The sequence below is a fragment of the Myotis lucifugus genome, unplaced genomic scaffold (genome assembly GCF_000147115.1).
Source record: "Myotis lucifugus unplaced genomic scaffold, Myoluc2.0 scaffold_0, whole genome shotgun sequence".
In the NCBI taxonomy this organism is placed as follows: Eukaryota; Metazoa; Chordata; class Mammalia; order Chiroptera; family Vespertilionidae; genus Myotis; species Myotis lucifugus.
In genome coordinates, this window is record NW_005871048.1 from 45482924 (window position 1) to 45508730 (window position 25807).

Genomic DNA, 25807 nt, shown 5'->3' on the forward strand with positions numbered 1-25807 from the left:
GACTATGGTGGCCTAGCAGCAAAGGGGAAGACTTTCCATGATAAAGGCTTTTAATGTCCAAAAATAAGGGAGAAAATCTTAGGAATTTGCCACTTAGTGGGAGGTGGGGAAAATACCGAGAGAAAGATAAGAGAATAAAGAAAATCAGGGGGTGAAATGACCGGATAGCAGTATTTCCAAGGTATTTATTTAGTTAAGTGGCTAGGAAGAGAATTGTGATCAAACTCTCCACATTACCCACTGAAATACTGTGTTGAAGATGGAGGAGTTGTTTGTAAATACAGCACTTATATTCCAATGGTTTTTCTTTATCATAGCTGATTTAAATGATCAGGGGAGCTCTTATACATATGAGTGACTGCACCCCTACCTGAGGATTCTGGTTTGTTGGGTCTGGAGTTAGGCCTAACAAATTGCTATTAACAAAGCAAAGAAAATTCACTGGGGAATCTAAAATACAGGAAACCAGGGATATGGATACAAAAGGGTTAGAAAATATTGAATGGCACCTTAGAAACCTCATCATATATGAAGATATGGTATGTGCTTCAGGATGATGATATTTTGAGGGGTCTGAGACTTTATAGCAAAGATGACAGTGGGGGCTAACTACCCTTTGGGAGAAAATGAGAAAAGGCCAATCAAACTTTACTCTTGGTCTCCTTATTCTAAGGGAGCCTTCTAGGAACCAGCACAACAATGGCTAGGAAAGTCACACAGAACAATAAAGAGCTGTTGGCACTATCCCCTAATTTATTGAGTGGCCTTCAGGAGATACCCTTGTCAAAGATATTTTTTTGAGGCAACAAGTTAGGACTCAGCAAAAATAGAACCGAACTGTAAATGGACTTATAAATAAAGTGGTCAATATTTAGGATATCTACATTATATAAATATCAATTTTAGGTCCTGTGAAAGTGAAAAAATGACTGCCAGCAAGAGAAGGTTAATGCTGTCCTCTGGCAACCAGAACAAGGCCCTGTCATTGCAGAACATTACTGCTCAGTGTCAGGGAAGGAGATACATATACACTCGTATGGTGGAAACCACATTTGTAGAAGGTTAAAAAAGTTTCCAGATCTGAGTTTGTGAATGATCAACCACATTCCTGGAATGAGGGAGGTGACTGATCCATGTAATAACAAACAGGAAATATTAACACAGAGCAGGAAGGTAGATCAAGGGTTATTCTGGCAAGTAAAATTTTGATCTTCTGCTGTCCCACATCTTTGGTAAATTTGTCTTTCAGCACTGTTGAGGGATGTGAACTAACCTAGGTGGAACACTTTATTTAATCGTAATTATAATAGGAATATATTTGGAAATGCAGATTATTTGACAAAACTATATTCTCTGAGGGAAATTTAGAACTAATTTTTAAGGAGTTAGATGATTAGACCAAGTGCTGTATTATGACAGATGTTAATTTTGTTGAAGTATAACTCTCTTGGCTGTCCTATACACCCTAATAAATTTGCTGTTAGAGGTACTTTAGAGATTGTTTCCATCATGCCTCCAATTTAATTTGTTAAAGTTAACAATGGAAAACTTAAAAATTATACAAGAATTTTCTATTTTCCAATAGTCATTTCAGTTGCTACATTTAATTCTCACCTTTTCAAAATTCCTAATACAATCAATGAGAAATAGCAAAAGAGGGGAAAAAACCCTCACATAGAGTATGTCAGTGGGAATAAAGAGCTAAAACCGTCATCAACTAGCTAGATAGTTTGAATAACTTCTGAAGAAAGTAGTAGAAATAATAGCCGATCTGAGGGAGATACCTATCTACATGCCTAGATATCATTTGTTCTTTTACTCACATAGCTTATAAATATTGATTGAGCACACATATGTATCCCACATTTTTGAGGTTATAGAGATCACAAAGGTGACCCAATCTTTTTTCTCATGGCATCTACTGCAAGAAGACACAGTGCACAAATTAATGAATAAATAAACAAGATACTTCAAATACTGCTAAAGGACTATGAAAAACAAAACAGTATTGTGATGAAGAGGATTCCTGGGGGGAGAGGAACTGGTGGAGGTGGGATGGAGCTGTACTTTATTGTGTGTCAGGAAAGCCCTCTCTGAAGAGTTGACAGTAGAACTGATATCTTGATAATAGGGAGAATCAACCCCAGGAAGATTTGGAGGAACAGCATTTCAGGCAGATGCAATAATGAGTGCAAAGGTTAAGAAGAATAAAAAAAGCCCAGTGTGACTGAAGAAGAATAAAGGAGGGAGTTATAAGCTGTGAGATCCAAGGAGAGGTAACTTTACTACAGAGGTACCAAATGTAAGCATCAGGTCTCTTTACATTAATTCTTGCAAGACCCTGAACCTAACTTTGTATGATTTTAATTGAATTGAGCCCACCAAATTGCATAAACGAAATTTGGATTCACCCCTGTGTCAGAGGTCTAGGGTCAAAAAGTAAAACCTTGTAGGCCCTGGAAAGGGCATTTTATTTAGCTTTTTCTTGTTGACATGGTTTGGGGCAGTATAATATATGACTTAATGTGTGGCATACATTGGAGAAAGACTTCTGTGGCAGCTTGTCTGGTGGATGGACTATGTAGGTGGATAGGAATATAAAGAAAGGCCCTGCCCAGCCAGCATGGCTCAGTGGTTGAGCATGGAGCTATGAACTAGCAGGTCACTGTTCAATTCCTGGCCAGGGCACAAGCCCGGGTTGTGGGCTAGATCCCCAATGTGTGGTGTGCAGGAGGCAGCCCATCAATGATTCTCATCATTGTTGTTTCTCTCTCTCTCTCCCTCTCTCTTCCTCTCTGAAATTAATTTAAACACACACACACAAAAACAAAAGGCCCCTTAAGTTGCCCTGATGGCTTGGGAAATGGCAGCTTAGAACAGTGAGGATGGTGAGAAAATGTCTGTGAAAAACTTACCTGGATAGCATCTCTACATCTCTACAAGTATATTCTTCTAAGTCCAAGCTGAAGACTTGGGTGGGAAGTGGCCAGTGAATTGAAGTCAAATCTTAATTCTACTAACGACATTGAGAAATGTGCTAGTGGAAAAAATGACATAAAAGGCTCATGAGACCTTTTTAAAAAAAGAATAACACTCATTATTAGTGAAAGCTGATAACAATGAACACTCATACATGCAGTTAATAAAATGTAAATTGGTACAAATTTTCAAGAACAGAAATTCGTACTTTGTATCATGAACCTTGCAATGTATGTTATTTTTGGTTTAGTGATTTCCCTTTTAGAAAGCTTTTCTGTGGAATTAATCAGACCACTGATTAAGGATTCATTTACAGAGATGTCATTTTAACATTGTTAATAATACAGAAAACTGGACAGAGGTTAATGTTCAATAATAAAAATGGGTGAAATTCATTATGGTAATCCATACGATGGATTACTGTGTAGTATTTAAAAATGGTGTATAAGCACATATGAATTGTTTTTGAATGATGTTCATAATATGTTGTTAATGAGAAAAACAAGTTACAAAATATTCATATATGAAGAAATATTTGTGCATGGAATAAGAAAAAGTCTTGAATATATAGCTTCTTGTTAATAATGTTATCTTTCTGTGCTAGGACTAAGGATGATTTTTTTGGTCATGCATTTTCATAACTTGTGCAATATGAAAAATTAAAACTTTTATTAGTAATTGGAAATACTTTATTATAGAAAATTTATATTAGCAAATTTGATTGTTATGACTTTTGAGATGCTGAAGCAAATGTCTTTTGCCATGTGGGATGCATTTTATATGTAGCTATAATCCATTAAAAATTTATTTCCGTAATATGTTAGTTGTGGAGCTAAGAGTACACACAGGAAATAATTAGATGGAATGAAATGAAAATAAATAACTCAATGTAAGTGATGTAGGTGATAAAACTTGCATCAGGAGATAAGTAAAGAGAATTTAAAGGGACCCAGGGAGTCAGCTCATTCTGCCTTTTGCATTAAGTATGATGAGCTTGGCCTTTCAGGCTGGTAGGATTGGAGTCAGTAGATGAGAGAAGCAGTTTTTTGGATACAGAGATTAATGTCTTATGAGGAGTACATGGTTGCTATAATTCAATCTTGTTTATATATAAGAAAGAATCTATAATAATAAAAGTGTAATATGCTAATTAGACCGGATGTCAGACCAGACATCCTTCCAGACAACCTTCTGGATGAAGCTGGGGCTGCGAGGGAAGCTGGTGCCAGCAGTGGGGGGTGGGGGGGGGAAGGGAGGAGGGAAGGAAGGCCTACTCTTGCATGAATTTCATGCATTGAGCCTCTAGTAAAGTTATAATGTCAGATCTGTTGACCTCTAGAAGAAATATACCTGCCAAGAAGAATTCCTGTGCTTAATCGGGCTCAAATTCATAATCAGAATTTATCAGCTATTGCTGGCAGAGGCCTCTCATGCACTTCGCATTTCAGGGAAAAGTCACCTACACTGTGTAACTGCTGTCTGAGTCAACCCTTATAAAGGAGCTCCTGGAGTCATATTTTGATCAATGAGCTAAGACATAACCCCTCCAATTGGAGCTGCTCAGCTATCTCCTCATTTGCATCTTTACTGACCAATCAGAGCAGCTCAATAACAATCAATTAAGATATGCAATTCTGACCAATAAGGACAGTGCTATTTGGGCCAATCAGACTGTGCAAATTTGGATTCCTCTTTTGCATAAAAATGGACCAATCATGGATCAGGACAGGCACTTTCTTTATATCAGTGGGCCTCCCATTGTCTCTGAGGAGCCCACTTTTGGTGACCATAGCAGGCTGCATTTCCCAGGTTTGCAAACTGTTCACCTGCATTGTCTCTCCTTTTGCTGTAACCCAGATTGGAAATACCTGTTGGCATTGGATTGATGGCAACAACCTTTCTGTTGACAGATCTATGATAAACTAGGAAGAAGAATTCATAAATTTTATTGGGAATCCATAATTCACAGCAGAATGGGTGTCAGGAAATTATTGTGGCTCTTTGAAGAGTGGAAAAATAAGATATAAGTGACATTTTAGTAAAGTTATTCCATGCAAGAGGGATTAAGTGGAGAGAATGGTGACCAGGAGAACAATGACAAAGCTACTGGCCTGTGACACACACAGGGTTTGCCAGGATGGTGGCTGTAATCATTCAGGGAATTATGAGCAGTGCTGTTGCATACACCAGAAAAGGAGACCAGAAAGACCCTGTGTTTCCAAACCAAAATAATAAGGTAATGGGAAACCCGCCTGGAGAAGTGGGAGATGAAGCTTGAAGAGAAAGGGTGTTCCTTCCTAGAGGAGGAAAGAAGGAATAAAATTCACAGCAGATTATTAAATCCTGAGTTCAGGTTCCGAGTTATTAATGTGGCCCATTAAGTCATTATGGCAGCCTGTGAAGACCTTGCAGGATACCACATATTGGCAATATGCTTTTTGTTCCTGAGCTAAATCATGACACACTCACCTCTAATTGTCCCTTCCTCCATATGCCATGCTTTGGTTACCTCGGCCACAGAATTGGTTATTAATTCTTTGATATCCATCATGAACTTGACCATTAGTTTTCATGCTTAAGGTCATGTACATAGCTACAAATCTGGCTGCTGTGACTGAAAATGCTGTGTCTCTATTCTGGGTACATGACCTATGTCCCCTGGGGTCATTTCCTTCCCAGTTTTTAAAAAAAATATTTCAAAATAATTTTAGACTTATGGAGAAGTTGGAATAATAGTACTAAGAGTTCCCTTATACCTTTCACTGTATCTTCCTCTAATGTTAACATTTCACATAATGATAGTATCAAAATGAAGAACTTCACATTGGCACGATGCTATTAATTGAAGACTTTATTCTGATTTCATCAGCATTTCCACTACTTGTCCTTTTGCTGTTATGAATTCAATCCAGAATCTCATGTTGCATTGGCTGTTATTTCTCCTTAGTCTCCTTCATTCTGTGGTAGTTTCCCAATCTTTCATGACCATAACACTTTTGAAGAAGAGTCAGTTATTTTGTCAAATTCCTCTCCATTTATATTTGTCTAATGTTTTTCTGATGCTTAGATTGAGGTTATCCATTTTTGTCAAGAACACCACAGGAATGATGTTGTGCCCTTCTCAGGGCAACATGTCAGAGTCAAATAATATTTGCCTAATGATTAGTGATGTGGAGCATCTTTTAACATGCTTGTTTTCCATCTAGGTTTCTTGGTTATCTATTCAAATGTGACATTGGTATATTTTACCAACATTTATATTTATTTTTGTACCTATCTCTGTATGCAGTAAAAACCATAAGTTTATATTGATATGTCTTATTCTAATCCAACACTACCCATTCTAACCTTCCCCACTTTCTAATGTGTAACTTATTCTCCAACAGTGAGAAACATGACTCTCATAATCTATATGTTATTTGCTTATTTTTCAACTCTAGTGTACATGAAGTTCTTTTTGAAATTGCTGACACATATTCCTGTGAGAAACAAATTTACCAGACAGTGTTCATGTCTTTAGCCTTAGAGTATCCAGTCAACATATTATTTTTCAAAGTTAAATGAGGTTACTTCTTTCTTTCCTCATCCCTTTCACTGTGGTTATATTTATTTATAATTCCATTAAGTTCAGTAAAATTTGTATTCTATCTTGTATTCTTTTTATTTCTGATTCTATGTAAATTTACATAAAGAAGAATTTACTCTCTGTGGTGTACATTTTCATGCATGTGGTTGTATTCAGAGAATTGTGTATTTACTGTCCCAACAATGACACAGAACATTTTGTCACCTCAAAAATTCTCCTTTCTGTCCTTTTATTGTCAGCTTCACCCTCTACCTCCAGTCCTTGGCAACCACTGATCTGTTTTCTATTCCTATCCTTTTACAGTCATGTAAATAAAATCATACCTTTTGTTTCTGGCTTTTTTTGATTAGCAAAATTTACTTAAGATTCATCCATGCTATTGCATTGAATGAATACTTGTTTCTTTTTATTGCTTAGTAGTATTCTATTACATGTATGAACCACATTTGGTTTAGTCACTGGTGGAAGAACATCTGGGTCATCTCCAGTTTTTGATAATAATGAACATAGTTGATATAAATATTCCTGTACAGGTTTTTGTGTGAACATAAGTTTTTATTTCTCTTGACTAAATGCCTAGGTTTGGGATTGCTGGTTCACATGGTAAGTATATAGTGAAATTTATAGGGAAATGCCAACGTGTTTTTTTAAGTGGTTGTACATTTTACATTCCCACCAGTAGTACAAAAGAGTTCTGGTTTCTCCACATCCTCCCAGAAATTGATTTATTAGGGTTTTTGTTTGTTTGCTAGTCTAATAAATGTTTATCAAATAATACTTGCCTAATGACTAATGATGTGGAGCATCTTTTAACATGCTTATTTTCCATCTAGCTTTTTTGGTTATCTATTCAAATCTTTTTTCATTTTTTAAAAATTAGGTTTTTTGTTTACTTATTGCAGTTTTCTGAGAGTACCGTATATATTGCGTATACAGGTCCTTTGTCAGAATGTGTTTTGCAAATATTTTCTCCCAGTTTATGGCTTGTTTTTTCTTTCTCTTAATAGTGTCTTTTATAAAGTAGAGCTTTATAATTTTGATAAAACCCAATTTATTATTTTTTTCCATAGATTTAACATTTGGTGTGATATGTTAAACACCGTATGTTAAAAAATCTTTGCCTAACATGAGGTCTAACACATTTTTTTTCTAGAAATTTGAGAGTTTTATATTTTTACATTTAGGTTTATAGTCAATTTTTAAATAAGAGCTGAAGTATATACTGCTGTTCATGTTTTTCTGGGCGTTCACTTTTCCAATCACCATTTGTCATAAAGGTGGTCTTTTCTGAAATTCGTTTTCATTTTTGTTGAATGTTAGTTGACTATATTTGTGTAGAATTATTTCTAAACACAGCAATAGTCTTTTTCATTGATCTATGTGTTTATCCTTTTGCAAATATCCCTCGTTGATATTTTTTTGTTTTACCCAGGGGTATTTGGAAGCGTTTTGTTTGATTTCCCACTATTTAGATATTTTTCAGATATCATTCTGTTATTGATATTCAAATCCATTTTCCCTGAAAACATGCCTTAGGATTTTTATTCTTTTGAATCTGTTGAGATTTGATTTATTGTCATAATATCATCCCTCTTTGTGGATGTTCTATATACACTTGAAAAGAATGTATTTTGCAGTGTAAAGTGAAGCGTTCTATAAATGTCAATTATGTCAATGTGTTTGATATTGCTGTTTGGGCCTTCTATACTGATTTCTCTATCTATCTGCTCTATCCTGCTATAATTGTGGATTTGTGAGTTCTGTCACTTTTTCTTTTATGTATTTTTGAAGCTCTGTTGTTATGTGCCTACACAATTAGTATTATTATACTTCTTAGATAATTGCACCCTCTAGTTTTATTTGCTGCCTGTCTTTATGTCTGATCATATTTCTTATTCTGTATGTGTGATATAAATACAGCTACTGCAGCTTTATTTTGGCTAATATGATTTCCATAGATTTAACAAAGGATACAAGATGCATCCTTTTAACTTTTTACTGTTAATTTATCTGTGTCTCTGCATTTATTTTTTTTATTTTTTTTAAAATATATTTTATTGATTTTTTACAGAGAGGAAGGGAGAGAGATAGAGAGTTAGAAACATCGATCAACTGCCTCCCGCACACCTCCCACTGGGGATGTGCCCGCAACCCAGGCACATGCCCTTGACCGGAATTGAACCTGGGACCCCCCAGTCCGCAGGCCGACGCTCTATCCACTGAGCCAAACTGGTTTCGGCATGTGTCTCTGCATTTAAAGTGGGTTTCTTATAGACAGCATAAAGTTGGATCTTGTTTCTTCATCAGTCTGAAAATGTATCTCTTTTAATGTGTGTGTTTATACCATTTACATTTATGTATTTATTAGCATGGTTGATGCAAGGCAGTTGACTTGCTGCCTCTCCCCCTTTGTGCTATGGAATAAAGGATCCCATCCCTTCTCTGCAGGGCACAGATATAGCAGTGGGGTAGGCCAAGTGTCATATGATACACATGCTTACCAGTAAGCTGAACAAAGGAGCATGAATTAAGTCTGCAAGAGGAAAGATATTCTACACCAAGTGCTAAGCTTGAGAGGATTCTAGCTCTTGGTAAGGAAGTGTTCCAGGCCCAAATCCATTCTTATGTGGCCTAGTTGGGGTCAAAAGAGTGCATGCATGAGACTATCTTTCCCAACATATATCTATTGTAGGAATGTTAAATTTAAAACAATACATGAAAGCATAAGGAAGGAACACATTTCACTCATAATCCTACCAGCAAGAGATAACAAGTCTTGGCATTTTAAATATTTCTTTCACCATCTGAATATATTATGTACACATAATATTTGATATACTTGAAATTATACTGTTCATAGTGTGTAACCTGATTTTTTCAACTTTTAAGCATTTTTTATATTTTTAAATATAAAATGTTCAAGATCATTTTTATCAGACTCTACTATAAATTATTTAGACATATATATCCATGACTTTGGATACTTAAGCTGCCTAAAAATTATTTTACTTTTACAAATATCAGTATAATTACTATTTTTCACCAAAATCTTTGTGAATATGTTTTTATTATTTCCCTAGATAAATTCCTAAAAGTAGCTTTATGAGTCCTGATGGTTTGCCCATTTTTCTTAGGCTTTTGATGCTAACTGCCAAATTACCTTTTAGAAAGATCAGGCCAAATTACTATTCCATTGAGATTATATAAAGTGTTTGTTTGCTTTGAAAGGGGTGTTTCTCTACCCACTTCTTCAAGATGAGGAACACAATTTTCCATGATAAAAGAAAATTGAGAGAGACAGTTTCATAGGTTATGAGTTTATCTAATACTTCCAAGTTGAAAACATAGCAAGAGAAGCTCTCTAAAGAGTGAAATGAATGATAAAATTTGAGTCTGTATCTTAAACATTCTTTTAAAAACAAGATTAAAGTAAGTGCTTTTTTCTCCCATTAAAGGTTACTTGACAGTCTTGAATTTTCAGGCATTTTCTCACTATTTAATGTAATTTTGTAGTCCTTTTTTTCATTATCCAAACTTCTTCGCCTTCCTTGGGTCTGGTTTAAATACCTATCCCTCGTAAAATTATTACTTATTTCTTCAAATCTGGTGATTGTTCAGTCACTCTTAGAATTCCATATGGAACCTATCATTTGTAATTTTGGCTTTTAGCATCAATCATTTCATGTACTTGTCCTACCTTGGCTATGTTTGAACACCCTTCCAACACAGGGCTCTTGCCCTGTACTTTCTGTGTCCCCAGAGATGAGTCTACTGGCTTTCATCATGCTAACTGGAGGCTGTAAACTCTGTAACAGCAGGACAACACTTGCTTTTCCTCACTATTCCATGTCCAGTGCCTGTCACACCGCTTGAAACATGGTTGAAGCTCCATCCACATTTTTTGAATAAATGAATGAAAAATAGATTTATAATGGACTAGAAGCCCATTGCATGAAGATTCGCGCAATAGGCCTTCCTTCCCCTGGCTGCTGGCACCGGTTTTCCTCTGGAACCTGGGACCCAGGCCTTTGGTCTGGCCACAGCGGAGAAGTCAAGCCTCTTCAGTCTTCAGTCTTCACTTCAGCCGGAGCCTTCAGTCTTTGCTCTGTGACTGCATATGCATATTAACCGCCATCTTTGTTGGGTTAATTTGCATAGTTGCTCTGATTGGCTGGTGGGCATAGCAGAGTGACACCAATTTGCATGTTTCTCTTTTATTAGTGTAGATATAGTCAAATAGGGTGACCTTCTGAAACATCATGTGCTTCACATTCCCTTGCAGTAATCTCATCAGGAAGGAAATGTTTTTTTTTCTTTTTTCAAGAATCTTTGGGTTCCTAATGCCTGAGTTTGTCGTACAGAGAGTCTTCCACTGTGGTGATGCTGGCCCATGAGGCTCAGTTGGTTGCATGTGGTTCGATTCCTAGCCAGAGCACATGCTCAGGTTTAGTGTTCAATCCCCACTAGGGGGCATACAGGAAGCAGCCAATCCATGGTTCTCTCTCAACATTGATGTTTCTATCTCTTTCCCTCTCTCTTCCTCTCTCTCTCTAAAATGCATAAAAACATTTTTTAAAAAATACTGTGTGTGTGTGTGTGTGTGTGTGTGTGTATGTGTGTGTGTTTAAGGAAATTAACAATTGGATATTATTTCCAAAAGGGGAGAACAAACCAATCTGGGTTTATAGTGTTGAGAGGAGAAAAAAAATGTCTACCTGGGTTTATCTCCCAGGATTGAGAGGATGAAAGGTCATAGGCCTCTTGGGAAATAGAAAGTCTTAAACCCACCTAGATGCTGCAACTCTGAGGTCAGGAGTCTGAGGTGATACCTATGAGGACAGAGATGTGGGCTTAGGGGCAGGCAAAACCCCCATGGTTGGGCTTGGCCTAAACATGAGTGAAGCTGCCAGTGAGTTGCCCATCAACAAACAGAGCTTGTTGGCTGAGGCCACAGATGGCATAGCAGCTTGGACAGACGGTGAGAGACTAGTGCTTCACAGTGGCATCAGGGGGCCCCAAAGAGCAAATGGCAGTTGTGGCAGCCACAGACTGAGGCTCTTCTCTGCTCAAAACCTGGAAGGTTCACAGGGCTGTTTTATCTATCTGTCGATCTATAGGATCTATTTTGGCATCCTAAGGATGGTACAGAGAGCCCAAAATGACAATTTATCTTCCTGCCAACTGGAGTGGATGGGAAATTGAGCTCCTTCGAACTAATTTGAAAAATTTTGAAGGATTGTTATATACCGTGTACCTTGCATGTCCCAGAGCAAATTCATACCTCATATAATTTTGTTTTTGTTAGTCATATACTCTCAGGGTTCGGAGGGTCTTTTTCAGATCTATAGGGTATTATTATTTAATAAGCCTTCTGCTGGCAAGACGAATATTCTGGCTTCAAGTCCCACTTTCAGTCTTGGAACACGTAAGCTTTAATGTCTTTAAATTATTGGTGTTGACCTTAGTTTCCCTTTTTTTCTGTATGGAGCGATACTGGGTGACTAAATGCTAGGAGGTGTCCCCATACACGCTATAGAATAATTTTCACTAACAATGTATGCTGGAGGGGTGTTTTAGAAAGTATTCTTCCAAGCTTTACATTTAACATTTAAACTGTGCTTAAGGAGTAGCTTTTGTTTCAGACCAGCTGTTTAGCTTAAGTTTAAATTACTTTTTGAAACACGTTTCCTTGTTGAATATGTGCAAATTACACTTTGGATGTGAAAATGGTGGCATGTAGGTAAAGTGTCTTTGAGAGCATCCTTCCATAAAGCTTATCTCCTCTGTCTTTATTCCGTTTTCCTCCCAATTAAATGAATGCGGTTCTCTGTGCATTGTTGATTATAAAGGACTTGAAACTGAAGTCTGTAATGAAGACCAGGGAACAGCTGGATTAACTATGTTTTTCTCCCTTTCTCTTCCATATGGGGATGGCAGAAGGGGGGAGCGCGCACTGCTGGATGCCCTCACACTTCCAACATCCCCATACAGTGCTCTGTCATTCAAGGAGAAAAATGAAAATGCTGCTTTTGGAAATGAGATAGATCAAGCGAAAGTTTATGAAATCAGTAAGTAGTTTAAGAATCGTAAGTGGAAAAATTCAATCTGTTTGACAGTGTGAATGTGTTTTTACCCCTGAGAGAGAATGAAACCAAGAAGGATTATGAATTTATCTCATGGAGAGTGATACATACTACGCTGCCCACGCCAATTGCATCCATTTTCAAGATAGTCCCTCCACGGAAGCACCAGAAATGCCATTGTTTTGCAAGGTTATTAAGCTGGTTATTTTCCTCGCTCTGCCCATTTTACCTTCTCTGCTCCGGGCTGTTAGTAGGCTTCCTTGCCTTGACTTTTAGTTAGGGTCCACCAGTGGGGAGTTCCCACAGCAGATAACAGAGCCAGGGAGACTAAGTTTGTGGTATTGCGAGGTCACCCCACACCCTTTTACCTCTGAGTCATTATTCCTGCAGTGGCTTTTTCCTTTTGCGGTCACAACTGCAGTTCGGACATGCCTTTGGCTGCATTTTCTTCTCCTGCCTCTCTAGGGCCCAAAGGTGGAAACATTTCCTGCTGATTAGTCCCTTCTGCTTCCATTGTGGGTTATTTAACCCTCACCTCACCTTGTAAATAGTCTCTTTATTAACTTGCCTTCAAAACCCCAGCTGAATGTGTCTCTGTTTCCTTCCAAAACATTGAGTGTTAAAACATTAAGCTTCTTCTCCAAATACTTGGTAGGTGAGTTGGGGATATTGACTTTTGGAATGACTTTGAGTTTACAGCTCTTTCAGATTGCTTCCTGGACAGTAAGTGGTAATTTTATAACTAATTTTAAGTATTGACCAGAATCTCATTTCAAAGAGTTAGTCTTAAATTTTTGAGCCTGGTAGTCTTGAGCTTGAAGGGAAGGAAACATCAGTGAAAAGAATGTGGATTTGTGTGGCTGGTGTTGCTCAGTGGTTGATCATTGACCTATGAACCAGGAGGTTACAATTCCATTCCAGTCAGGACACATACCCGGGTTGCAGGCTCAATCCTCAGTGGGGGGCATGCAAGAGGCAGAATATTTGAATCACCAGAAGGTAAGATACTTGGATCCTTTAGACATAATTGATTGGAATTCAGATTTCAAACAGTTAGATTTTAAGATTTTAAGTGTTTGATTCTCAAAAGAATAAGATGAGACAAAATATAAATAATAAGCCAACAAATGCTTAGTTTTATTATCAAGTTTGCAGAATTTATGAGTTAAAAATCCAACTGGAGAGCCCTAACCGGTTTGGCTCAGTGGATAGAGCGTTGGCCTGCAGACTGAAAGGTCCCAGATTCGATTCTGGTCAAGGGCATGTACCTTGGTTGCGGGCACATCCCCAGTTGGGGGTGTGCAGGAGGCAGCTGATCGATGTTTCTCTCTCATCGATGTTTCTAACTGTATATCCCTCTCCCTTCCTCTCTGTAAAAAAATCAATAAAATATATTTTTTTAAAAAAATCCAACTGGAGATTAAATTTAGTAGACCAATGAGAAGTGGAAAGTTCTGAGTGATTCATTTGATTGTGTAATTTATCTGTTTCACACTTCCCTGTGAAATGTTCAAGTCCTCAGATTTTAAATTCTAACAGAGTGCCACTAAAGGTACACCCACAAGGCTAAAGAGAAACTTTTAAGCCTTCAAGGCAAAAGAATTGACTTCAATTCCCTGAGTTTATAAAGCAGCACTTACATACTCATGGTGTCTTCACATTTCACATGCAGGAGGGAAAGGTTAGCAGCAGTTCTTTCACTTCATTTTCCCTCCGTGGACCATTCTGATTATTTGTTCTCATAAACATCTGCTCTACTCGGGGCTATGGAACATGACTAGGATACCAAAAATAATGATGCTTTCAATTTGCCTAGATCCAAAATGGTTGAGTGAGGCAAACATATACTTAGAGAAGAGAACCAAACCCAGAAGACATGAAATTCACATGGTCATAAACAGAATATATTGTATCCTATATTATACTAAAGTGTTGTGCACCTTAATTTTTTTTTTGCTTAGAATGGGAAAAAGCTGTAATCGTGACTCACTCCTAAGCTATAGTTCCAAACTACAGAGAACATTTTAATTCCCAGCAAATACATCTTGTAAAAGTTAGTAAAAATGGAGTCCAGAATGAGGAAATTTAAAGAATAAAGAAAATTGCTTCTTGAATTGTTGCTATGGCCTTAGCTACTTTCTATTTTTGGCCCAGGGATGGAGGTGGGGTGGGGCTCAGGGTCTGCAGCATGAGTGACAGCTTAGCAGAGAGATCCTGCACCTGATTCCTAGTGTCCCCACACCAAGCACTCCAGATCTGAAAACGTCTGGGAGATCACACTAATGGAGAGAGGTGGTAGGAGGTGGTGTGTGCACTTAGAAAATTAGGCTACAGCAGTGATCTTAACTATGGCTGTCCTTGAGAATTATATGTGGAGATTTTTTTAATCCTATTATTACTTTTAAATGTCTTAATGGCTGTCTGAAATAGTCTTCTTAAAAAAATCCTCACCAGAAAATATGCTTTATTCTTTTTTTTAGAGAAAGAAAGAGGAAGGGAGGGAGCGAGGGAAAGAGAAACTGAGAAAAAACATCAATGTGAGGGGGAAATATTGATTGGTTGCTTCCCACAGGTGCCCAGACCTGCAACCCAGGTATGTGCCCCGATCAGTGATCGAACCTGTGACCTTTTGGTGAGCTGGATGCGCTCCAACTGAGCCACATTGGCCAAGGCCTGCCTGGTAATACATATTCTTAAACATTCAATGTTAATAGGTTTGGAGAGGGTCCTAGGTACTTGTATGTTTATGAAGTTTTGTAAAAAATGATCATGTGCATTTGAGGCTGAGCCATTTGGCTTCCTATTAACTGATGTGAGAATTTAGGGTGTGATACGACTTTCTTATCGGTAGTGGTGATGGATACTGCTGATTGAACAAGGCTAGGCGTTTACTGGTGCCAATACTCAGTGTTAAAAAATAAGAAGCTCCATAAATGTCAGTGTCAAGCCCTGTGAGTTCCTCCTGATGCTGCACCGTCCTGGTCACTTCTCCAGTTCCCGGTCAACCCCTCTCCTTACAACCAGGGAAAAGTGAAATTTGGCATCGCTGGAGGCCTCCAGAACATCTGGTTGTTCCCTGTGGTTAGTGCCTGTGCTCCATTGCTTCAAGCTATTTCTGAATATGCCTCTGGGTTGGGAGACTCTTAGAAGAGCAGAAGTAACTAGAGCAAAGCTGGGAACTAAATAGGCCATTCAAATTTGGGGCTTTCTTGACTGGAAGCTTTCTTTTGTTTGAAATTGGGTGAAATGCATTATTGGGAAAGTGAACCTATGAATACGGGGATTATGACAGTAAAGCTGCATGTGTTCTCTGGCAAAAGAAATGGAAAGAAATGAACAAAACAGCAAATCCACCAATGGCACCAATTAAAAAAAACTAAACTGAAAACATTGAGAAGATAGCATAGGCCATTCAGCTGAGCTTTTGTTCAGCGCCGCTTAGATACAGATTGTGAAAGTGGAGGGACTAAGGAATTGCTGTTGGAAACTTGCCTATGATTTTTTTTTTTTTACTAAAATTCAAACTGTTTCCCCAGAGAGCGTTAATTTTAAACTCTTCCATTTTGTAGTGAACTGACTCAGAGTGTTTCCAGTGTTAATATTCTGTTTGGGCATTTAGAATTAGGTTCACAATGGTGCCTTATAAATCATTCTGAGATGGGATTAGACAACTGGATTGCATCCCCAATTCTTGATCAGTCACAGTCACTTCTGATGAGTCTCTGAGGAAGATATTAAGCCTAGAGGATGTAGGGATGTGAGTGCTTGGTCTTTGTTGCTAGTGTTTGGTCCCAAGTACTGGGGAACTGGCCTGGAATCTTTGGAAATCCTACCAATTTCCTTTCTCTTTTGTTACTGAGATGTATGGTACCGCACAGTCTGAGTAGGCAACACCTAACTCTTTTCCCTGAATGCCACCTGCGCTCCTCTTAGCTCTTCTTTCCCATAAAGGAAGCGCAGGCAGGAGAAGGAGGGAGCTTCTTCTGAAGGAGGACCCTGGGCTGTCTCACTGACTCAGTAACCTGGCTAGAGGACGAGAGGACGATCCCCAAGAAGATGAATTCTAAGAAAGGTGGGCACTCTAAGTTACAGAAGCAAAAGGAGGAACTTTGTTTCTCAGAGCCCCATAAATGTAATTGTTTCTCTCTACTGACCCCTCCGAGCATTTTTTAAACCAGTAAGTTGTTTCTTCTTCTCCTTCTTCTTCTTCTCCTCCTTCTCCTTCTCCTTCTCCTTCTCCTTCTCCTTCTTCTCCTTCTCCTTCTCCTTCTTCTTCTTCTTCTTCTTCTTCTTCTTCTTCTTCTTCTTCTTCTTCTTCTTCCTCCTCCTCCTCCTCCTCCTCTTCCTTCTCCTCCTCCTCCTCTTCCTCCTCCTCCTCCTCTTCCTTACCCAAGGATATTTTTGCAATGATTTTTAGAGTGGAAGGAAGAGGGAGAGAAACATCAATGTGAGAGAAACACATGGATTGGTTGCCTCCTGCATGCATCCTGACCAGGGTTGGGGAACTTGCAACCCAGGTACGTGCCCTTGATAGAATCAAACCCGGGACCCTTCAGTCCGTAGGCCAATACTCTACCCACTGAGCCAAACTGGCTAGGGCAAGCCAGTAAGTTTCCTGACTTTTGTTCTGACCCATTTGGGGAGAGGAGTAGAGGAAAGCATTTTGAGCTGGGCCCTAGGGGTCAATGTTAAATCTCAGGGTGTTTTTACCTGGGGAGAACACATGCTCCTTCACCATCCTGCCTTTCCTCAGCCCCCAACCTTCTTACCTTCTCTCCAAGGTAATGTAATCTGACTTTTGGAACCGTTTAAACATTGTCTAATATGCCTAAAGTCACTCTTGGGAAATTAAAAAATGATAGGGTTAATTTTAGATAACATTTTTGGAGCACCCTTTACTTTTTAACCACCAACCATTTACATACATTTATTTTATTTATTATTCAAATAATCCTGTAAAATAGGTATACTAGTTCTACTGAGATAGAGCACGGCATAGTACTTAGAGGTGTGGATTTTGGAGCTGACCTCCCTGAGTTTGAATTCTGGCTATGTCACTCCCTAGACTAGCTGTGAGAGGTCAGGCCTATTTCTTAAACTCTCTGTGCCAGTTTTCTCATCTGTAAAGTGGGAATAATAATAACTGTTGTTATGAAATTAACTGAGTTAGTATCAAAATATGTAAAACTCTCAGAACAGTGCTTGGCATATTATAGAGATAAAACAAAAGTAGCTATTATTATTTTCTTTATTTTTCAGATGAGGAAATAAAGTTAAGGAGGTAACAGTTTGTTTAGTTAGGCCCATACAGATGAGAGAACTTGGTTTCACATCCAGGTTGTAAGAGCCTAAAGTCCTGCAGGAGCACAGTCCTGACTATTGTGCTCACGGTAGAAAAGGGCCAGAGACTTTCAGGTCAAAGAAAATGTGCCAGGTATCCTCTGTCATTCTCCAGCTCTGATCTCAATCCATGCTGCTCTCTGCTCCCAAGAGGCCGACAGGTCTGAATTGCATCAATGGAGTCCCTTGCCTTCTATGTCTGTCAGTGGGGCGCCCTGGCCGAAATCAGAGGGAGAGTATAGTTGTTTTCTTGATTTCCTTCCTGTGTGATGGCTTTGGGTTGGCTGTTATCTTTTTGGTATAGTGAATGGGTTGGATCAATAGGATTGTTTAAAATAAGGAATTTGGTGCCCTGTCTGGGGTGGCTCAGTTGGTTGGGGGTCCTCCCATGTTCCCAGGGTTTGCTGGTTCAATTCCTGGTTAGAGCACATGCCGGGGTTGTGGGCTCGATCCCTAAAAGGGGGTATGCAGGAGGCAGTGATTGATGTTACACTTTCACATCGATGTTTCTTTCTCCCTCTCCTTTCCTCTCTCTCTAAAAATCAATGCACTATATCTTTTTTAAAAAGAAAGAAAATCACAAGACACATAACATGCCAGCTTTTGGAATGACTAGTCTATTGTCCTATAGCTGCAAAAACGTCAAGGACTCATGACTCTTCAGTGAAGAGATAAACAAAGCAGAGGACAGAGTCCCTGTGGGGGAATGGCCTTCAAGTCTTATCCCAAGACTTGGATCTTTGCTTTTCCCTTTGGATGAGAAGAAATACAGTTCCTGAGTCCCTTCCTCTACAGTCACCAACTCTGACCCTTCTCTATATGCCTGAGATGGAGTAGGGCAGGGAGTCATAGTATGTTCCCTTAGATTAAAGACATTATTACTTGACCAGGGCTGCTCCTCTCTGTGGGTTTCAGATAAACTCCTGATCCACCCAGAGTCTGAAGAATTACACAGGGTACATTACATGAATAGAGGGTCTTGAACTGCTTCATTGATTTCCTTGCAAAAACATCGCTAATCTAGAATCCTTGTGAGGAAACAGGTTTGCTCATTAGCACTGTAACTCCTGATATTTTTTCTATTCTTGACCAATTTAGATAGATTGGTACAATGTTTGTTACAGAGCTGGTGGGTGAATTTGCTTTATTGTCAAAAAGATGCATAATGAATGGGGCCTTGTCTGAGCTAGTGCCTATGAATGATTTATGCTGCCAGCAATTGATCAATCACTTTTCATTTGGAAACCTCTACATTTCAAGGGAATATGAATATGATCTATATAATCAAATTAGGACCAAAGCCTTGCAAAAGGAAATAGACATGACTTGAAACTTTCCCTGCCGTGACATTTGCAAATGAGTGCTCGGCACTTGGATTGAGGATCAGGCTTTAGTTTCCCAAAAGGTAGTCTTGGGAAAGATATTTAACATTCGGCCTCAGTTGCCCATTTGTGAAAGGAGGCAACAATAACCACTTTTCTTCCTTTCCTGAGATGTTGAGAATTTAGTAACAAATAAAAACTACATAATATTTATTGAATGTCTACTATCTAGCCCTCATATGGAATGATAGAGAATATATAAAATATGTTTATAATTTCCTGAGACTTAGTTTTGTCATTTGTAAAATGTGAGCATTGGATTCAACAAATAATTCTGTCAAGCCCTAAATCTGGTGAAAACCATAGCCACTTTTTAAGCATTTATGAGATGCAGGCACTGGGTGAAGAAGCACTTCATATACATATAATGTAATCTTCACAACTACCCAGGGAAGGTGTACTGTTTTTTTTTTAATTTGCATTTTAGAGTTGAGGAAAATAAGACTTAAAGGATTAGAGTAACTTGCCCAGCCAGGAGAGCATGAATCTAAGCCCTCTGACCTCAGCTACTACCCTCTACTTCCTCTTGAGAGTCTATCCTCTGTTGAGCTATTGTATTTGCCTTATGGGAGGCACATGATCTGTCCCCAGGTAGCTATCTACCACTCCATGTTCTAAATTTGTAACCAACACCATCACCACCAGCCAGTAATGGAGGACTTTGAGTTATTGCCTATATAATTAATCTAGACTAGGTATCTCAACAATTAACATTTTGTTCTAGATAATTCTCTTTGTGGGGGGCGCCATGTGCATTGTTTAGAACCATCCTTGGCCTTTACTTACTAGATGCCATTTGCAACCTCCCCAGGTGTGACAACTAAAACTGTCTCTGGAAATGTTTTCTGGGTTAAGAACCACTAAACTAGACCTTGACTGTGGATTCAGACTACCGCTTTGTGTGGGTGTGTGTGTGCGTGTGTGTGTGTGTGTGTGTGTGTGTATATTCTGCAAAGTACTTCAGACACTTAATAATGTTGACAGGAGCCAGTTAGCCAATGAATTTATAGTTACAGGAAATTTCTGTTTTTATATTGTTAAAATGATGATTGCATTACTTGGAACACACACATGGTAGAGAATGAGGTGGATATATGGTTTTTTTCTATGCTCTTGTATGAACTCTGTAGATAGCCTCTGAGTTACTTCATAGAGAAGTTGTATAGGTTAGTAATAAGGGCACAGATCTAGAGTATACACAGCACTGACGCTACTCGACAAGGCATTTAGCCTCTTTGGGCATTAGTTTCATTATTTGCCAAATAAGAAAACTAGGCCAGATGATCTCCAAGGTTTCTTCTTGTTCTAATAACTAATGATTTTATGTCCAAATGGTGAATAACTCATATGGCAAATTAATTCTTTCTGAAAATATTATAGTTTGTGACAATGTGGTTGCTTATTCAATTATAAAGCAGCAATGAATGCCACCCCTCCCATTCATTCCTGGATTTTTTTTTATATCCTTTCCATGTATAAATCTTAAATATTACTAGTCAGAGCCTGGTTGTCAGTCTTGGAGAGGTCTGCCTTAAAGAAAGTAGGAAAATTTCCCACATGGCTTACAGCTGGTCGAATGGAATGAAGGAATCCTGCCTCAAAATAGATTTTTGCTTGCGCTTCACAAATCGTATCCAGAATGCAATTGTGTTGTGTGTTTTTTTTAAAAAAAGTCCAATATATTGGCTTTCCCTTACACTATACAGGTAGGGATGAGCTGGTTTGTTTTATTTCCTTTTACTACAAAGATGTAAAGAGAGGAGCAGCAAGGGTAGGGAAACACTGCAGGGATCCTGCCACATGGCCCCAGTTTCCCTGGTTGGAGATTCCATTAAAACATGTTTATCAGACAGAAGGGTACATTGTGGCAACAGCATTATAATGTGAATGATATTCCCCAGAATTATACAATGTGGAGGGCTGGCCAGTTTGCATTATTTCTGTATAACATAGATTTTTGTAGCAGTGGTGGGGTACTTTTAAGTTTTGGGGATCAGCAACTATGCTGTGTTCAATTCAGGAAGAAAGACCATTGCAGAGAATACTGTTGGATACACTAGGCATATTTTGCCAAACACCTTGTAGTTGCTCTTAAAGGGTATCTTCAGCTCAAAGTGCCCCAAACTCAACTGACCATGCACTTCCATCTATGTTATTCCTTCTTCTGTGCACTGTACAGTAACAAATGACACCATCATTCTCTCACTCGCCCAAGCCAGGAAACTGGGTGAATTCCTTGATTTTTCTCTCTTTTCCTTCCCCTACATAAAAACATAATAACAAAGTCCCATTTTTTCCCCTCCTTATTTTTCTCAAACTGGATCACTTTTATCCTTCTCCACTATTAATACTTAGTTCAGGCCCCCATTATCACTCACTTGGGCTGATTCTATCACCTCCTGAAAGGTCTAACCAACAGTTCTTCCCCTCTCCAATCCAGGTTGTATACTTAAATCACAGTGATTTTCCAGGAACTCCAAGGTGATCATGATATTCTCATGCTTAAAATACCCAATGCCCCCAGCCCCCTATAATGGTTAAATATTTCAGAGAAGGAGAGAGAGAGAGAGAGAGAGAGAGAGAGAGAGAGAGAGAGAGAGAAACATCAATGATGAGAGAGAATCACTGATTGGCTGCCTTCTATATGGGGAATTGAGCCCACAACTCGGAATTGAGCCCACAACTCGGGCATGTGCCCTGACCCAAAATTGAACCATGATCTTCTGGTTCATAGGTTGATACTCAACCACTGAGTCATGCTGGCCAGGCCCCTATAATGGTTAAGGCTCATTATGACTTGGACTTGCTTAGACTTATAACATCACCTCTTACCTCTTACCGCTTCCTATTGTGTACTTGAGTTTTAGCCATGCTGAAATAACTTCAGTTCCTCCATGACATAGTGTTCCTCTTATCTCCAGGCCTTTTCCATACTGTTCCCTCTGCCTCAGATGCCGTAAAGAAACATTAACAGCTTGTGGTTAAGAAGGTTAGACTAGTCATTGGGAAAATTGCTATTTGAAAAGCATTTCTTAACAAGGCCATTTATCATTTGGAAATTTCTGGTTGAGAGCATAGAAAATCTATGGTTTAATTTCCAAATTTTGCACCTCAGCACCTTTTCTGATGTTACCTTTTTCTCTCTCTCATCCAGGTTTATAAACCAAAAGTATGCCTTTGTGAAGGTGGAATTTCAGATTTTCTGGTGATACTCAGATTAAAGATTCTGAAGTAGAAAGACCCGATCTGCATTTTCACAGGTTATACCATCTGTGCATAAGGTAAGCTTTCATGCTTATTTATACTGGGGGGGAAATGGGTTATAAAATTGTGAAGTTTGTGAAAATCATAGGGTTAAGAGGATAAAGAGCAACTTTTAGGAATATGGAAGGTAAAAGGAGTAAGGATTAAGGTGTGGGTACAAAAATTTCTTATTTATGGTAGGCTAGAAAGAAGGACTTAATCATATACTACTAGAATTGGAAAGAATCCTCATTTTATTGATGAGAAAATTGAATCCCAGAAAGATGAAATACTAGTATCCTGGTCGTCATCTCACAGCAAAGTCATAGTGACATCGGAGTGCCATTGTGGCCAGCAGGACGGGATTCCTCGGCACGTTTAGATTTCCCCTGTCAAGCTTTTCTTTATCATTGGAGTGACAATTTCCTTGGATTCTGTAAAGTAATATTGCGTGCCAGAGAGTAATATGGATCTGTTATTGAGTAGTAATGACTGCTGATCAGAGGGATCAGTAGCAGCACAGAAGCACCCAGGTTGCATTCCATAAACTTCTGTTGCTGAAGGCCTGTCAGCTGTGCATTACTGGGGCGAGGATATGTGCCCCCCCCCCCCCCCGGTCAGGCTGATTTAGTGCTTAATGTGGAAGGAAATGTGGAAGGAAATTACAGTGCAGTTCTGAGATGGATGGCTAAGGTGGCCAGGGTAAAAAGGAGAGAGAGTAATTGCAACATGACCATCAATTTCTTTACTTGTGAGATAATTCTGGTGTCACAGATGACTTTGACAGAAAGGACTCGAGCTTTTTCACTGTAATTGAAAAAGAAATCATGCTTTAATAAAGCTCGAAGTCCCATCCAAAAGGCTGGTGGTGAAGTGGGAAATAACCATTGTTGGACTGCCTCCATCTCATGACTGGCCAGCCGATTTAGAACCCTATTCCAGAAAATGATTTCTTAACAAGTACATCACATCTGCCCTCATTGGTTGGGGTAGCCTGCAAGGAACCCACAATATCCAACCTGCCTCCATCCCCTCCCCCGCTTTAGAGAGTTACACCAAGTTGTCTCACAGCCCTGGTGACTGAATCTTTCCAGGCCAGAATTACAAGGTTTCTTGTACCAACCTTTCAAAGTGCACCAAGACAGTGCAGGGATTCAAGCATCACTCTCAATATCTTGGTATACTGTCCAAGTCAGAAATGAAACTTGTAAAATTCAAGTGAAACTACTTAAAAGGTTAAAATCATTAACAATCAGGATTTAAAAATTGCTAGTAATTACAGATGTCTCTTTGGGTCCTCCATGAAGCAGATACAAAAACAATATTAAAGTTCAGTTCTGTGATGGATGAAGATTTATTGAATGAAACAAGTGAAGGATAGAGAGAAGAGGGAGCAGGAGGAGGAAGCAGAGAGCTTCCAGAACACAGTATAGATCTGATACCTGTGGAAGGAGAGAAGAAAGGGAGAGGATTGGGCATGAAGGCTGTAGTCTGCTGTGCGGTCCCTGAGCAAAGATTTCCTGTTAACAGAATCTTGTGTTGGTCAGGAATGGTCTGGTTCTAGTTCCCGGCTGTGCTTAGTCATTGGCTGGGAGGAACCTGTAAGGAGTGAGACCTAGGCATGAATACTACAATGAATCCAAAGATGTGACTGCTGTAGGCTATCAGTCAACTATACTCTTTTTTTAAAAAGTTTTGATTGATTTCAGAGAGAGGAAGGGAGAAGAAGAGAGGGATAGAAACATCAATGATGAGAAAGAATCATTGATCAGCTGCCTCCACCCCCCACTGGGGATTGAGCTCACAATCCAGGCATGTGCCCTGACTGGAAATCAAATTGTGACCTCCTGGTTCATGGGTTGACACTCAACCATTGAGCAACACAGGCTGGATAAGTCAACTATACTCTTCATAAAAGGCTCTTGGCCACCCATAATGCATAGGTTTAAAGATGGCTGTTGTAATGCTTTAGGAAATACTCTCAATTAATATTAACCTGTTGTATGCCATAAGCATCTGTAGATGCAAGCGGCAGACCTTCCCTACACGCCACGCGCATCTATACATAAAAAAATGTTTTCCCTAAGTGGCAGCCCTGACCAACTTTAAAATCATTTTTTTGTGAGAATTTTCAGCTGAAAATATTCAAGAACACCCAAATTGCGAGTAATATACAGTGCCTTGACTTACGAGTTTAATTCGTTCCATGACCAAGCTCATAACTCAAATTACTCATATGTCAAATCATTAAAGTGAACGAGTGAGACATGTGATGCTGGGCTGATGTTGTGGCGTTCACTGTGATGTTCGTTGTGCCAACTAGCGGTGGGATATCTGAAGCTGGCTCGTAACCCAAATTTTAGCTCGCAACTCAAAGCAAAAAATCAACCGAGAGACGGCTCGTATCTCAAAAAACTCGTTAGTCAGGACACTCGTAAGTCAAGGCCTCACTGTATTTATTTTTATAATATTCATTGCAAATTGATTTTTTAAATTAAATTCAAAATATCGTGGCGTGTGGGAATGATTTCCATTTTGGATGCATGGTAGTTAACTGGTTAAAGTCTATAAACCTCTGTTAAGTCATATAGTATGAGCAGAGAAGCAATTTTTTTTTAAAAGACAAATTTTAAAAGTTTATATATATACATATATACATATATACTATAATATATATATATATATATCAATGGGAAATTCATCAGGAAACAAGAGCATGTTCTCAGTTATGGACTACTATCAGTAAAAAACATGTTTTTAATTTAGTAGAGGTGATGGAAATTCATTCAATATAGCCTCACTCTCTTGCTTGGTTCTCTCATTACCAAAAAGATTCATTTTTAAATGCCAGGCTAGGCTATGGGTGTAGTTTATCAAAATGTTGTAATTCCTTGGCATCAACATGTACCACTATTGAACTAGGAACATGAAAGAAAGTGAGAATGTCAATTTCGGGTAAGCTAATTAAGAGGGCTGAGATTAAGAATTTATGATTATCATCATTAATGGCATATGGGTTATTGTCCCCTTCTCTAAAAAGTGATTACTTCATAAAGTGAAGTAATCCTTAGAAATGCAGAAACATCAGTCAATTTGTTTACTATGAGGCACCACGAATCCTTAGTAATTATCAGTACTAGATATCAAGTTTTTGTCAGTATAAATGAAACCTCATCTTTCTACCTGATAGAATG